The sequence below is a fragment of the Bombina bombina genome, chromosome 9 (assembly GCF_027579735.1).
Source record: "Bombina bombina isolate aBomBom1 chromosome 9, aBomBom1.pri, whole genome shotgun sequence".
Lineage (NCBI taxonomy): Eukaryota > Metazoa > Chordata > Amphibia > Anura > Bombinatoridae > Bombina > Bombina bombina.
In genome coordinates, this window is record NC_069507.1 from 164,318,201 (window position 1) to 164,335,089 (window position 16,889).

The 16,889-nt window shown below is 40.7% G+C and overlaps 1 protein-coding gene across 1 annotated transcript in view; it reads left to right on the plus strand.

Annotated features, from left to right (window-relative positions):
- Positions 1 to 327: 327 nt before the first annotated feature.
- LZTS2 (leucine zipper tumor suppressor 2) overlaps positions 328 to 16,889 on the plus strand; it is a 378,469-nt gene continuing 361,907 nt past the window's right edge. Inside the window, exon 1 of the mRNA XM_053692473.1 lies at positions 328 to 476. The gene's annotated coding sequence lies outside the window, so the exon portion shown is untranslated. The remainder of the gene's footprint in view (positions 477 to 16,889) is intronic.

Consider the following 16,889-nt stretch of genomic DNA (forward strand, 5'->3'; position numbering starts at 1 on the left):
GTTTTAGTTTAAAAAAACATTAAATTTATATCTTTTTTGGTTTTACATTTCATATATAATCTAATTTTCCCCTTACTGGACCACATAGAATCAGTGATATATTAGTTTTTGAAGCGCAATAACAGTTTTATTCTTGGTGTAGTATTCAGACATATATCGGCTCTCACACACCCCCTGCCAGGGCCCCTGGACTGTAAGTCCCTCCTTTGAGCCCCATTGGAGAGCTGCTTCCCAGGAGCGGGTGTGTCTGCACTTCTGCCTATGGGGAGGAGTAAGGGGGTTGTCCGTTACGGCTCAGTGTGGATGTGATCTGGGACAGCTGTCTGACTGCGGGCTGACAATGAGAGCCCTCACCACGGCTAACTTGGAAAAGTGCAAGCTCCTTGGGGATACACTGCTCTCTGGCGGGGTCTGGGTACGGAAACTCTCCTAAGCATTACAGGATTATCGATGCTTTTGGAACTGGACCCTGAAAAGTGAGAATTTATTTTTATTGTATGTGCTTGGGGATCAGAAGTAATTTGAGTTACAGTCACTCACTCGTAGTAACAGCAGCAACATATAAACACTGAACAGAAACACTGGACACAGCTAGTAAAACGTACAAGACATAATGTGGTATGGGGTACTGGGACAATATATATATATATATATATATATATATATATATATATATATATATATATATATATATATATATATATATATATCACACAAAATAAATAATTCCATATTTTATGTTGTGATATAGCTTCCTGCTGCATATCTTCATATGTTAAGTATACAGATTTACGTACATATGTTTTTTCAGTATAGAGAATATAATGGGTTATGTATGTCAGGGGTTGATAAACTTTAGAGCCAAATTAAATAAGGAGTAGGCTTGCAAATGTTTTGTAGTAGTCACGGGTTGCTGGATCTATATTTCTTGATTCAATAAATTAGGAGGTTAAAGGAATATATGAGATGTTCCTGAATGTATAGATTATATATACACGACCCTAAGTTCCAGAAAGTTAAAGAAACAGGTAAATAAATGTAATAACATAATAATAGCTAAGGAAGTTGCATACTCATAAATATATGTAGTATAATGTTTTGTTGCAAAAAAACTATTTTGGGACCCTTGCTTTTCTGGAATTTGTTTAACCCTAGAATGTATGTGAGATTCTATTTTATACAGCTTATACCTGTAGGCAAGGGGCAAATAAATTAATATCAGGTTTTAGAGGCCTGTCAGAATTTTTAGGGGGGCACAAATGACATATTTTAGATAGCTTAAAGGGTTAACTGTATATCTACATATATATAATCCAGCAAGTTAGTAGTTAGATGAATCTTGCATTCTAAAAGCCTTGTTGTTGGTACCCAGAAATACAGGAGAGACTCTTGTTTATACAATGCTTGGGATCTTTTATGGTCTTTGAGACATTCCCTGCTGTTTGGTGATAAATGTTCTGCTGTCCCTGCAGGGTAAAACAGGGCTCTGTTCTGTGTCTGCTGCTATTCGTTTTTAGTTTAACTCCTTCACTTCTGTTGCACAGTGCTATAAATGCCTATCCACTAGTAAATGACTGAATCTGTACTGTGAATAAGCTCTGTGTGTTATGACAGGGTTTTGCATAGTCACATAATTAGTGATGATGACAAGTCTAATTATACTTGGAATTACTTGACACAACTACCTTAAAGGGACACTGAACCCAATTTTTTTCTTTATTGATTCAGATAGAGCAGGCAATTTTAAGCAACTTTCTAATTTACTCCTATTATCAATTTTTCTTCGTTCTCTTGCTATCTTTATTTGAAAAAGAAGGCGTCTAAGCTTTTTTCTTGGTTCAGACCTCTGGACAGCAGTTTTTGATTGGTGGATGAATTTATCCACCATTCAGCAAGGACAACCTAGGTTTTTCACCAAAAATGGGCCGGCATCTAAACTTACATTCTTGCATTTCAAATAAAGATACCAAGAGAATAAAGACAATTTGATAATAGGAGTAAATTAGAAAGTTGCTTAAAATTTCATGCTCTATCTGAATCACGAAAGAAAAAATGTGGGTTCAGTGTCCCTTTAAGACCTGCAATAATATCTGTTAACCCATTCACTTTCAAAGTTACAGAAAGCCCCTTTTTCACATGAAGAATGATTAAAGAGAGATGAAACCCAAACAATTATTTTGTGATTCAGACAGAGCATGCAATTTAAAAAAAAAAAAATAGATTCCAATTTACTTCTACTATCAAATTTGCTTTGTTCTCATGATATTCTTTGTAAAAGAGATACCTAGGTAGATGCCTGGAGCACTACATGACAGGAAATAGTGCTGCCATATAGTGTTCCAGACACATACACACTCCTAAGTTTATGTCATATCATAGATACAAAGAGAACAAATTAAAAATGATATAAGAAGTAAAATAGAACGATTAAAATTACACTTTCTGTCTGAATCATGAAAGAGAAATTTTGGGTTTCATGTCCCTTTTAAAGGAACATCCAGCACAGTAGATTTGCATAATCAACAAATGCAAGATAACAAGACAGTGCAATAGCACTTAGTCTGAACTTCAAATGAGTAGTAGATTTTTTTTTCTGACAATTTTAAAAGTTATGTCTTTTTCCACTCCCCCTGTACCATGTGACAGCGATCAGCCATTCACAAATGCATACACGTACCATGTGACAGCCATCAGCCATTCACAAATGCATACACACTTATTCTTGCACATGCTCAGTAGGAGGTGGTGACTCAAAAAGTTTAAATATAAAAAGACTGTGCACATTTTGTTAATGGAAGTAAATTGGAAAGTTGTTTAAGATGGCATGTTCTGTCTGAATAATGAAAGTTTAATTTTGATTGAGTGTCCCTTTAATATAAACATTTGTGTGATTCATGTTTTTTTATTTACTTTAATTGAAAACTGATGCAGATAACAGAAAGTACTTTATTAGCATATTTAGACAGTTGGCACTATATGTGATACCTGCTAAACCAAGCTGTAGTGAATATTATGATGCATTTTGCTAAATTCACAGAATATGACTTTTATAAACAGTATTTAAAAAATCACTGTGTTCTAAATATACTTGCGTATTCCTAATAAGTCACTGATACTATTATATAAAAATAACACCTTGACTTACATTAAATACCATTGCATTAAATTTGAGTCGGCAGACAAGAATGGCCAAAAATACATTTTCATGCAACACTGTAAACCCAGCATACATGTGAATGCTGGATGTTGTAGCAGGGGTCAGTAGGTCCCCAGATAAAACTACTTTGAAGGCTGGATGACTGGGTCATAGGTTTGTGCAATGTGCCTGTTTTCAAAGATGAAAGCTGCCATTCCTCAGAATCTGTTAAGCCAGATTTTGAAATCATGTGATTAGTTTTATTTTGTTTTCTAATAATTGGACTTCCTGTATTGGAATCTGTCTAGCAAATGCATACATGTACCATGTGACAGCCATCAGCCAATCACAAATGCATACACGCTTATTCTGTGAATTCTTGTTTAATTTTGACTTGAGTCTCCCTTTAAAGGGACATGACTACATTTTTCTTTCATCATTTAGATAGTGAATACAATTTGTATTATCAAATTTGCTTTGTACTCATGTTGTTCATTGTTGAAGAGATACCTAGGTAGGTACCGTGCACATGTCTGTAGCGCTGTTATCTATTGCTCTTGCTAATGTATAACATTGTTGCATAGCTGCTGCCATATAGTGCGGCAGACACCTGCACACTCCTGAGCTTACTTCCCTGCTTTTCGACAAAGGATAAGAAGAAAACAAAGACATTGTAAAGTTGTTTAAAATGTTCTTTCTGAATTATGAAATAAAAATAACATTTTTAAATGTAATTGTAACGAGTTAATAATGATGTTTTATTATGTTTATAGGCATTCTAAGTAGTGCATTAAAACAGGATGGAATACTTCCAGGAGCTAGTCTAGAGAGCTTAGAGAACTAAGCGTTTATTTTTGGCACTTGCAAATTTTATCATACAGATTAACTTTATAATATATTCATTAGCTCATGCACACACACATTGCATAATACCTGTGCAATACATATTCTTATTTCATTTGAATAATTGCATACTATATAATAGTCTGTATTATATCTACTGTATTAAATGGTCTTTTTTTGGTTAAAATATATTTATTTCTTTATATGCCCCCCCCCCCCAGTGTGCAGCTGTGATGGGGGGAACATAAAGGGGGCTCGTACAGATGGGGTGTGATGTGAGCATAAGGCTGACAGGCTTCAGGGCCATGGTTCTGGTCTCATATGTGATGTTGGTAAATGATTGAAAGAAAGACAGGAGCTCCTTGGGGTCTAATGGGGCTGTAGCACCTTGTTATAAAGTTGACAGAGTGGATGCAGAGCCAGGGGGACTGATCTGAGGTCTAAAGTTGGTATAAGGTTAACAGAGAGGATGCAGGGCCAGGGGCCTGATATGCGGTATAAGGTTGGCCTAGGGGATGCAGAACCAGGGGCCTGATTTGAGGTCTAAGGTTGGTCTAAGTTTGACATAGAGGATGCAGGGCTAGGGGCCTGATCTGAGGTTTAAGGTTGGTATAAGGTTGGCAGAGCGGATGCAGGGCCAGGGGACTGATCTGAGGTCTAAGGTTGGAATAAGGTTGACATAGAGGATGCAGGGCCAGGGGCCTGATTTGAGTCTAAGGTTGGTATAAGGTTGACAGAGAGGATGCAGGGCCAGGGGCGTGCTTTGAGTCTAAGGTTGGTATAAGGTTGACAGAGAGGATGCAGGGCCAGGGGCCTGATTTGAGTCTAAGGTTGGTATAAGGTTGACATAGAGGATGCAGGGCCAGGGGCCTGATTTGAGTCTAAGGTTGGTATAAGGTTGACAGAGAGGATGCAGGGCCAGGGGCCTGATTTGAGTCTAAGGTTGGTATAAGGTTGACATAGAGGATGCAGGGCCAGGGGCCTGATTTGAGTCTAAGGTTGGTATAAGGTTGACAGAGAGGATGCAGGGCCAGGGGCGTGCTTTGAGTCTAAGGTTGGTATAAGGTTGACAGAGAGGATGCAGGGCCAGGGGCCTGATCTGAGGTCTAAAGTTGGTATAAGGTTGACAGAGAGGATGCAGGGCCAGGGGCCTGATTTGAGTATAAGGTTGTCATAGAGGATGCAGGGCCAGGGGCCTGATCTGTGGTCTAAGGTTGGTATAAGGTTGACATAGAGGATGCAGGGCCTGGGGCCTGATCTGTGGTCTAAGGTTGGTATAAGGTTGACATAGAGGATGCAGGGCCTGGGGCCTGATCTGAGGTCTAAGGTTGTTATAAGGTTGACATAGAGGATGCAGGGCCAGGGGCCTGATTTGAGTCTAAGGTTGGTATAAGGTTGACATAGAGGATGCAGGGCCAGGGGCCTGATTTGAGTCTAAGGTTGGTATAAGGTTGACAGAGAGGATGCAGGGCCAGGGGCCTGATCTGAGGTCTAAAGTTGGTATAAGGTTGACAGAGAGGATGCAGGGCCAGGGGCCTGATTTGCGGTATAAGGTTGGCCTAGGGGATGCAGAACCAGGGGCCTGATTTGAGGTCTAAGGTTGGTCTAAGGTTGACATAGAGGATGCAGGGCCAGGGGCCTGATTTGAGTCTAAGGTTGGTATAAGGTTGACATAGAGGATGCAGGGCCAGGGGCCTGATTTGAGTCTAAGGTTGGTATAAGGTTGACAGAGGGGCCTGATATGCGGTATAAGGTTGGCCTAGGGGATGCAGAACCAGGGGCCTGATTTGAGGTCTAAGGTTGGTATAAGGTTGACATAGAGGATGCAGGGCCTGGGGCCTGATCTGTGGTCTAAGGTTGGTATAAGGTTGACATAGAGGATGCAGGGCCTGGGGCCTGATCTGAGGTCTAAGGTTGTTATAAGGTTGACATAGAGGATGCAGGGCCAGGGGCCTGATTTGAGTCTAAGGTTGGTATAAGGTTGACATAGAGGATGCAGGGCCAGGGGCCTGATTTGAGTCTAAGGTTGGTATAAGGTTGACAGAGAGGATGCAGGGCCAGGGGCCTGATCTGAGGTCTAAAGTTGGTATAAGGTTGACAGAGAGGATGCAGGGCCAGGGGCCTGATATGCGGTATAAGTTTGGCCTAGGGGATGCAGAACCAGGGGCCTGATTTGAGGTCTAAGGTTGGTCTAAGGTTGACATAGAGGATGCAGGGCTAGGGGCCTGATCTGAGGTTTAAGGTTGGTATAAGGTTGGCAGAGCGGATGCAGGGCCAGGGGACTGATCTGAGGTCTAAGGTTGGAATAAGGTTGACATAGAGGATGCAGGGCCAGGGGCCTGATCTGAGGTCTAAGGTTGGTATAAGGTTGACAGAGAGGATGCAGGGCCAGGGGCCTGATCTGAGGTCTAAGGTTGGTATAAGGTTGACAGAGAGGATGCAGGGCCAGGGGCCTGATTTGAGTCTAAGGTTGGTATAAGGTTGACAGAGAGGATGCAGGGCCAGGGGCGTGCTTTGAGTCTAAGGTTGGTATAAGGTTGACATAGAGGATGCAGGGCCAGGGGCCTGATTTGAGTCTAAGGTTGGTATAAGGTTGACAGAGAGGATGCAGGGCCAGGGGCGTGCTTTGAGTCTAAGGTTGGTATAAGGTTGACAGAGAGGATGCAGGGCCAGGGGCCTGATCTGAGGTCTAAAGTTGGTATAAGGTTGACAGAGAGGATGCAGGGCCAGGGGCCTGATTTGAGTATAAGGTTGTCATAGAGGATGCAGGGCCAGGGGCCTGATCTGAGGTCTAAGGTTGGTATAAGGTTGACATAGAGGATGCAGGGCCTGGGGCCTGATCTGTGGTCTAAGGTTGGTATAAGGTTGACATAGAGGATGCAGGGCCTGGGGCCTGATCTGAGGTCTAAGGTTGTTATAAGGTTGACATAGAGGATGCAGGGCCAGGGGCCTGATTTGAGTCTAAGGTTGGTATAAGGTTGACATAGAGGATGCAGGGCCAGGGGCCTGATTTGAGTCTAAGGTTGGTATAAGGTTGACAGAGAGGATGCAGGGCCAGGGGCCTGATCTGAGGTCTAAAGTTGGTATAAGGTTGACAGAGAGGATGCAGGGCCAGGGGCCTGATATGCGGTATAAGGTTGGCCTAGGGGATGCAGAACCAGGGGCCTGATTTGAGGTCTAAGGTTGGTCTAAGGTTGACATAGAGGATGCAGGGCCAGGGGCCTGATTTGAGTCTAAGGTTGGTATAAGGTTGACATAGAGGATGCAGGGCCAGGGGCCTGATTTGAGTCTAAGGTTGGTATAAGGTTGACAGAGGGGCCTGATATGCGGTATAAGGTTGGCCTAGGGGATGCAGAACCAGGGGCCTGATTTGAGGTCTAAGGTTGGTATAAGGTTGACATAGAGGATGCAGGGCCTGGGGCCTGATCTGTGGTCTAAGGTTGGTATAAGGTTGACATAGAGGATGCAGGGCCTGGGGCCTGATCTGAGGTCTAAGGTTGGTATAAGGTTGACATAGAGGATGCAGGGCCAGGGGCCTGATTTGAGTCTAAGGTTGGTATAAGGTTGACATAGAGGATGCAGGGCCAGGGGCCTGATTTGAGTCTAAGGTTGGTATAAGGTTGACAGAGAGGATGCAGGGCCAGGGGCCTGATCTGAGGTCTAAAGTTGGTATAAGGTTGACAGAGAGGATGCAGGGCCAGGGGCCTGATATGCGGTATAAGGTTGGCCTAGGGGATGCAGAACCAGGGGCCTGATTTGAGGTCTAAGGTTGGTCTAAGGTTGACATAGAGGATGCAGGGCTAGGGGCCTGATCTGAGGTTTAAGGTTGGTATAAGGTTGGCAGAGCGGATGCAGGGCCAGGGGACTGATCTGAGGTCTAAGGTTGGAATAAGGTTGACATAGAGGATGCAGGGCCAGGGGCCTGATCTGAGGTCTAAGGTTGGTATAAGGTTGACAGAGAGGATGCAGGGCCAGGGGCCTGATCTGAGGTCTAAGGTTGGTATAAGGTTGACAGAGAGGATGCAGGGCCAGGGGCCTGATTTGAGTATAAGGTTGTCATAGAGGATGCAGGGCCAGGGGCCTGATCTGTGGTCTAAGGTTGGTATAAGGTTGACATAGAGGATGTAGGGCCTGGGGCCTGATCTGAGGTCTAAGGTTGTTATAAGGTTGACATAGAGGATGCAGGGCCAGGGGCCTGATTTGAGTCTAAGGTTGGTATAAGGTTGACATAGAGGATGCAGGGCCAGGGGCCTGATTTGAGTCTAAGGTTGGTATAAGGTTGACAGAGAGGATGCAGGGCCAGGGGCGTGCTTTGAGTCTAAGGTTGGTATAAGGTTGACAGAGAGGATGCAGGGCCAGGGGCCTGATCTGAGGTCTAAGGTTGGTATAAGGTTGACAGAGAGGATGCAGGGCCAGGGGCCTGATTTGAGTATAAGGTTGTCATAGAGGATGCAGGGCCAGGGGCCTGATCTGAGGTCTAAGGTTGGTATAAGGTTGACATAGAGGATGCAGGTCCTGGGGCCTGATCTGTGGTCTAAGGTTGGTATAAGGTTGACATAGAGGATGCAGGGCCTGGGGCCTGATCTGAGGTCTAAGGTTGGTATAAGGTTGACAGAGAGGATGCACGGCCAGGGGCGTGCTTTGAGTCTAAGGTTGGTATAAGGTTGACAGAGAGGATGCAGGGCCAGGGGCCTGATCTGAGGTCTAAGGTTGGTATAAGGTTGACAGAGAGGATGCAGGGCCAGGGGCCTGCTTTGAGTCTAAGGTTGGTATAAGGTTGACATAGAGGATGCAGGGCCAGGGGCCTGATTTGAGTCTAAGGTTGGTATAAGGTTGACATAGAGGATGCAGGGCCAGGGGCCTGCTTTGAGTCTAAGGTTGGTATAAGGTTGACATAGAGGATGCAGGGCCAGGGGCCTGCTTTGAGTCTAAGGTTGGTATAAGGTTGACAGAGAGGATGCAGGGCCAGGGGCCTGATTTGAGTATAAGGTTGTCATAGAGGATGCAGGGCCAGGGGCCTGATCTGAGGTCTAAGGTTGGTATAAGGTTGACATAGAGGATGCAGGGCCTGGGGCCTGATCTGTGGTCTAAGGTTGGTATAAGGTTGACATAGAGGATGCAGGGCCTGGGGCCTGATTTGAGTCTAAGGTTGGTATAAGGTTGACAGAGAGGATGCACGGCCAGGGGCCTGATTTGAGTATAAGGTTGTCATAGAGGATGCAGGGCCAGGGGCCTGCTTTGAGTCTAAGGTTGGTATAAGGTTGACAGAGAGGATGCAGGGCCAGGGGCCTGATCTGAGGTCTAAGGTTGGTATAAGGTTGACAGAGAGGATGCAGGGCCAGGGGCCTGATTTGAGTCTAAGGTTGGTATAAGGTTGACATAGAGGATGCAGGGCCAGGGGCCTGCTTTGAGTCTAAGGTTGGTATAAGGTTGACATAGAGGATGCAGGGCCAGGGGCCTGCTTTGAGTCTAAGGTTGGTATAAGGTTGACAGAGAGGATGCAGGGCCAGGGGCCTGATTTGAGTCTAAGGTTGGTATAAGGTTGACAGAGAGGATGCAGGGCCAGGGGCCTGATCTGAGGTCTAAGGTTGGTATAAGGTTGACAGAGAGGATGCAGGGCCAGGGGCCTGATTTGAGTTCTAAGGTTGGTATAAGGTTGACATAGAGGATGCAGGGCCAGGGGCCTGATCTGAGGTCTAAGGTTGGTATAAGGTTGACATAGAGGATGCAGGGCCAGGGGCCTGATCTGAGGTCTAAGGTTGGTATAAGGTTGACAGAGAGGATGCAGGGCCAGGGGCCTGATTTGAGTCTAAGGTTGGTATAAGGTTGACATAGAGGATGCAGGGCCAGGGGCCTGATCTGAGGTCTAAGGTTGGTATAACTTCTTAGCTAACCAGTATGATAATGGCCAGATGGACATTGTAAGCAAGAAACTATAGGCAAAAGCAGCAGGAAACAAAGCCAGAAAGCAATGGGCAGAAGCTGCAAATGCATAGAGCACAAAACGGCCTGTTGTGTTTCCTTACAATGTACCATCATTATATATTTTGCTTGTTTTTGCTCTAAAATACCTGGGGAAAAAGGTTCACTGTCTTATGGTCCCTAGAGAGGTTGAAAGTTAAAGTGATGGTAAATCTTAGCGTTCGTGAAACGCTAGCATTTACCAGTACAACAAATAAAGGGGACTTTCACAGTCATTAAGTATAAAAAACTTCATGCTGAAAGTTGATTTATTTGTCTGAGGCATTTGCCGCACTGAGCTCAGGCAGCCCACGGCAGAACGCTATTTTGCTGTGAAGTGATGTTTCCATCTCTTAACCAATAGCCATGCGGGCCAGCTGGCGCCATGACGGATAGCTAGCACACTATTGGCTAAGATCACCTCACAGCAAAATAGTGTTCTGCTATGGCCAATGGAAGATGATCAGTCTAACTATTTTTAAATAAAAATCCACAATGTTTGGTTTAGCAACACCTTACAAACATTGTGTATTTGTATTTAAAAAATAGGAAGACTGACCGTCTGCTCAGGAGCAGCAATTCCCTATAGGAATCTAGCTGATGATTGATGGCTACGCACATATGCCTTGTGTTGGCTCACCAGATGTGTTCAGCTAGGCCTTAGTAGTGCAAGGGTTAAAATTTAGTTATATACAAGCAATAGTGTATTAATAATAATACATTAGACCTTTACTTTTGTAATTTTATCTCATTTTAAAATGTAGTGCTTTGCCCATATTAGCATTATTTCATTTTTATTTATTTTTGTTTATCAATTCTGTACATTAAATAACTTTTTTAAATGTAGAATTGGTATGGTATCCAGTTAAATGACCGCATCTACCATAATAAAGCAGCATACTATTTTACACTTCTTTTCAACCCTAATTAGTTGTGGTCTGTATGGGATAACCTTCAACATCATTTGCCAGTAAGATGACTAATGACAGATGTGTTCATCATTAGTAGTAAAAAGGATAATTATTATGTTGTTTGTTGTTTTATTGGGAAGTCTTCACTGTGATTAAAAAAATAAAAATAACGCAGAAACGTGAGTACTCACCTTGAATCCGTTTTGTGATTTATTTGGGGTGTAACTCTCTATCTCTATATACTCCATCTTTTAATATTGCGTATGTAGACTGACTTGCTATAAAAATACATTTATGAGATTTCTTGATTAAAATGTATTTCAATTAGACCAGAATGGAATGATTTAGAAACTAGCTAAATGGAATATGAAAGCTTATTTTCTTTCCATTTCACATGTATAAGTATGTATATCTATCTATCTATCTATCTATCTATCTATCTATCTATCTATCTATATATATATATGTAATCGCTCTCATGAAATCACACACATATACACTCACTGACCACTTTTTTAGGTACACCTTGCTAATACCGGGTTGGACCCCCTTTTGCCTTCAGAACTGCCTTAATTCTTCGTGGCAGAGATTCATCAAGGTGTTGGAATCACATTCCTCAGACATTTTGGTCCATATTGACGTGATAGCATCACGCAGTTTCTGCAGATTTGTCGGCTGCACAACCATGATCCGAATCTCCCTTTCCACCACATCCCAAAGGTGCTCTATTAGATTGAGATCTGGTGACTGTGGAGGCAATTGGAGTACAGTGAAATTATTGTCATGTTCAAGAAACCAATTTGAGATGATTTGAGCTTTGTGATATGGTGCATTATCCTGGTAGAAGTAGCCATCAGAAGAAGGGTACACTGTATTCATAAAGGGATGGACATGGTCAGCAACAAAACTCAGGTAGGCCGTGGCGTTTAAACGATGCTCAATTGGTACTAAGGGGCCCAAAGTGTGCCAAGAAAATATCGCCCACACTGTTACACCACCAGCCTGAACTGTTGATCCATGCTTTCATGTTGTTTACACCAAATTCTGACCCTACCATCTGAATGTTGCAGCTGAAATCGAGACTTATCAGACCAGGCAACGTTTTTGAGCCTGTGCGAATTATAGCTTCAGTTTCCTGTTCTTAGCTGACAGGAGTGGCACCCGGTGTGGTCTTCTGCTGCTGTAGCCCATCTGCTTCAAGGTTCGACGTGTTGTGCGTTCAGAGATGGTATTCTGCATCTATCATCTCGAACCAGTCTGCCCATTCTCCTCTGACACCAACAAGGCATTTTCGTCCACACAACTGCCGCTCACTGGATATTTTCTCTTTTTCGGACCATTCTCTGTAAACCCTAGATATGGTTGTGCGTGAAAATCTCACTAGATCAGCAGTTTTTGAAATACTCAGACCAGCCCGTCTGGCACCAAAAACCATGCCACGTTTAAAGTCGCTTAAATCCCATTTCTTCCTCATTGTGATGCTTTGTTCACATCTAGAGTTGAGTTGCTGCCTTGTGATTGGCTGATTAGCAATTTGTGTTACCAAGCAATTTAACAGGGTGAAGATGGTGGCTGAGCAGTTAAAAGGTTAAATAATGCAAGCTGTTGGGGTCATTACACACTAACTCATGGGTGGAAAAATATCACTATAGTTTACTAGTTTGGGGAGAGAAGTTACTAGTAACTAAATGTTAAAGATAGGAGAAAAAGTAAATTTTCTACTTGGCCACTGTGAGCAGCTATGTCTAATTTCCTTTCAGAGTTGTTGGATGAAAACTTGAGTAAACATGTCCAAGTTGAACATGGCTCAGTGCAAATTTGTTAAAGTTGTTAAATTTAGAAGTTAATTAACATGCTCTGGAGATGTTGCTGATAAGTAAATAATGGAAAAACAATTAGCCATGAAAACTGCTGGTAGATTATTTCCATAATTTATTTTCAGATTATTTTCCTTTCTTTAAGGGGATATTAACCAATAAAAGGGACATACAAGCATTTTATTATAATACTATTGCTTGCATACAATTATGGGCCAAATTACAAGTGGAGCCCTAATTAATGCTCCTGCTCGAGCGTTATTTGCGCTAGAAGTAAGGTTTTTACACTCGTCGGGTTGCGCTCGTATTATTATTTGCACAGGAGGGGTTAAAGCACTGAGGTGTGTTACTGTAATGTAAGGGTTAAATATTGTTCTTTTCACATACACCATTAAAAATAAATAAATCTTCAGTTCCTAGAATGTGAACACATTTTTGCAGCTTGGTCTATTAGATGTCGGCTCCCGTGTAGGCATCATACCTTAGCATAAGATACTATAGTTTGCCTTTTCGCAGTAAAGTGTTTCTCCCTTCTGGATTTGCATATACAGAATACCCAACACATTTAGCTGTCTATTATGTAGCTAAGGGAGAGACTGGCTGTCTAATGCTTATTCTGGAAATAGAGCTCTGCAAGTAGGGAAGTTTAAGCAAATAGAAAGTGCTCTAATCAAAACAGATGGTTTGGGGAATGAGTTTTTTGTGTTTGTATAATGGGCGGGGGGCTGCTAAGGTCTCACAGTAACTCACTATACTGTAAGTATATTCATCCAAGTTTTATATTTTGGAAATGAGCTCCTTAAAAGGACAGGTAACCCTTTTTTCACGATTCAGATAGAGAATACAATTTTAAACAGCTTTCCAATTTACTTCTATCATCTAAATTGCTTTATTCTCTTGGTATCCTTTGTTGAAGAAACAGCAATGCGTATGGGTGAGCCAATAACATGAGGCGTATATGTGCAGCCACCAATCAGCATCCCCGGCCTGAGCCTACCTAGGTATGATTTTCAACAAAGGATACCAGGAGAATCAAACAAATTAGATAATAGAAGTAAATTAGAAAGTTGTTTAAAATTGTATGTTCTATCAGAATCATGAAATAAATCATTTGTGTTTCATGTTCCTTTAAGGATCATAATCACCGCTTTTGGGCCTGTGCACTGGAGGTGTTCATCCATTTAAAGTGGATGTAAACTCAATGCTATCACACAATCAGAAATGCTTTATCACTAAAAATAAGGTAAAGTTTAAGTCATCGTTTTTTTAAAAACATTGAATTTTATCGATCTATATACTTATTCAATTGTAATCGTCTTCCTCTCTCCCTCCGCCCGCAATTTTGGACCGCATTAATCAGTTTGATTGACACTCTTTTCAACTAATAATCTCTCATACCCCGTGGCGTCCAGCCCCTTTATATAAACGTCACTATTTTGTTATGCGCATGCGTCTTTCTTAATGCGCATGCGTAAACAAACATGTTTTTTACTTCAAAGCGCCGCGCGTTCACGATTTAAGCATGCACATCAAAAAGCCGCAACCACAAGCTTCCTGGATTCAGTGACAAAAGCAAGTAAGTATCTTGGCTCCGTAATTTCAAAGACATTGTAACGATCGATACCATTTCTTACAAATAGCGCTTGGCAAGTGAGAGACTTCATCGCGATAGCACTGTTGTTGAATAACGCATGCGCAAATCAGTCAGTGACTGGTAAACACATGCGCACAAAAAGAAGACACCGTGAACAAGCTTTGCAAATACGTCATAGAGCGGGTGGGACCACTCTAGACGTTATGAGGAAGAAAACAGGGAAGTAATGGATGGGAGGAGCTATAAGCGAAAACAGAGCTAAGTTTAAAACTAAAATATAATGTTTGATTTTGAAATTTTTGAGCAAAAAACAATGCGTTTTGACTAATACAGTTAATATGCATGAATATTTATTGTTAAAAACAGGAAAATTTACATACACTTTAATGAGACATTAGACATTCTAATTAAAATGAGAAGAGGCAAATTCTTCTTCTCAGCCCTTACTTCTACATCAGGGTTTGTTTAACAATCTAAATTGTTGCACGGAGGTCTTAAAGGAACACGTAACATATAAAATGTTTAGTTATGTGTAGTAAAACAACTTTGTAATATATTTTCATTAATTATTTTCTTCCTTTTTCATGCAACTAAGCACAGAAAATTTAGGATTTTCTAATTCTCAGATATTAAAAAGCACTCTTTTCCTAATTGGCTTTAAAGGGATAGGAAAGTCAAAATTAAACCTGCATGGTTCAGACAGATCATATCATTTTAAGACACTTTTTAAAGGGACATTAAACCCCAAAATTTTCTTTCATGATTCAGATAGAGGACACAATTTTTAAAAAGTTTCCAATTTACTTCTATTATCAATTTTTTTTCCATTCTCATGTTATTCTTTGTTGAAGAGATACCTAGGTAGGTAGCGTGCACATGCCTGAAGCACTACACAACAGGAAATAGTGCTGCCATCTAGTGCCCATGCTAATGTATAACATTGTTGCAAAACTGCTGCTATATAGTGCTGCAGACATGTCCACACTCTTGAGCTTACATTTCTGCTTTTCCACAAAGGATAAAAAGAAAACTAAGATAATTTGATAATAGAAGTAAATTAGAAAGTTGTTTAAAATGTTATGTTCTATCTCAATCCATGAAAGAAAAAAATTGGGTTTTATGTCCCTTTAAATTAACTTCTATTTTCAACTTGACTTTGTTCTTTTGGTACACCTTTTGTTGAAAAAAGAATATGTACATATCATACCAGGAGCTAGCTGGTGATTGGTGGCTACAGACATATGTCTTTTGTCATTGGCTCACTAGATGTCTTCAGCTAACTCCCAGTGGAGCATTGCTGTTCCGTCGGCAAAGGATACCAAGAGACTGACGCAAATTTGACATATGAAGCAAATTGAAAAGTTGTTTAAAATTTTTCTGCCTGAATTGTGAAAGAAACGGAGATTTAATCTCCTGCAACGGAAACGTGTTTTCACTGTAAGAGCAATAAAATTGTGGAATTTATTACCAAAGGATACATTTAAAAATTGTTTGGATACATTTCTGATTAGAAACAAAATTCATGGGTATGATTGCTTGTATTAAATGGGTCACCTTTTAGTGGGATTAATTTAAGCTCAACTGGAGCTTTTTTTTTTTTTTGTAAGTATATTAAATTTGTATAGGTTGAACTCGATGGACTTTGGTCTTTTTCAACCTCATCTACTATGTTACTTTGTGATGTATGTTACCATGGCTATTCTTGGTATATGCAGACTCGAGCTTAGGCTGGCTCGTCCAAATAAAGTAAATTGTGGGTGGAGTTTAGCTTTAGTAAAACAATTGTTAAAATATCAATTTGTTTTAAAAATGTTTATCAGATTCGATTCCCTGATGCATCACGATTACTGCCCTTGGTTTTCAGCAACAAATTCCAGCAGTCAGAACTCCCTTTTTTATTTTATCTGCTCTAAAAAGACACTTCCTGCATGTAGCAAAGTCTGAACACAGCAGACAACAACTTTATTTATTTAGAACAGTAAATACTAAATGGCATCAAACTGTTAAGTAGTAGTGCAGTGTACTTCTTCTATGTAAATGTAAACATTAACATAAATGTTTAAACATTAAAACCAAACTATATAGAGGCCAAGCTTACCACCTATATTATTTGTGTGAAAATGGTCATTCTCCCAAAACTAAATACACAGTATAAGTATAACACTTTATTAAATATAAATATTGCATAAATATGATTTCACATGTTTTCATCTACATAACGGCAAAGGGCTCAATGCACGTCTATACATGTGTACATATGTATGTATGTGTTTATATATAATATATTTGCTACCAAAATTTAAAAAGTGGAGAAAGGTGTAAATACTACATCACATTCAACACTGGTGCAACCCTCTAATGTAAATTTAAGCAAAAAAAAAAGGGGATATATATATATATATGATAATAATGTAAATTTAAAAAAAAAAAAAAGGAGATATATATATATATATATATATATATATATATATATATATATATCCTTTTTTTTGTTTAAATTTACATTATATATATATATATATATATATATATATATATATATATATATATATATATATATATATATATATATATATATATATAAATATATATATATATAAATATATATCCTTCAAAGAGAGAAAGCA